The sequence below is a fragment of the Priapulus caudatus genome, unplaced genomic scaffold (assembly GCF_000485595.1).
Source record: "Priapulus caudatus unplaced genomic scaffold, Priapulus_caudatus-5.0.1 Scaffold2111, whole genome shotgun sequence".
NCBI classification, from domain to species: domain Eukaryota; kingdom Metazoa; phylum Priapulida; class Priapulimorpha; order Priapulimorphida; family Priapulidae; genus Priapulus; species Priapulus caudatus.
Window position 1 is genome coordinate 13,898 of NW_014579172.1, and position 481 is coordinate 14,378.

Here is a 481-nt window from a genome sequence, read left to right on the forward strand (position 1 = left end):
ACACACAGTGTTTGCCTACAGTTTGTGTGTGTGTGTGGTGTGTGTGTGTGTGGTGTGTGTGTGTGTTTGTGTGTGTGTGCTGTGTGTGTGTGTGTGTTGTATGTGTGTGTGTGTGTTGTGTGTGTGTGTGTGTGTGTGTGTGTGTGTGGTGTGTGTGTGTGGTGTATGTGTGTGTGGTGTGGATGGGTGTGTGTGTGTATGTGCGCGTGCCGGCGCGTGCGCGCGTGCGTGTGCGTATTGTGTGGGAGGAGCAGGTGGCGCGTTGTACGTGATCTGCTCCTGCGCTCAGACTTCTTGCAAAATCAAGGCTTCAGCTCATCAGGTTGGCGTGAGCAAGCTGAGCGCTCGTATCTCTCTCGCTCTCTCTCGTCTCTCTCTCGCGCGCGGTCGAGTCCTCTCTCTTCTGGAACGTGCTCCTCCTCGTCTCTCACAGCTGCTTCACGTCTCAACTCTCCACTCTCACTCTCCCTGCTCCATTCGT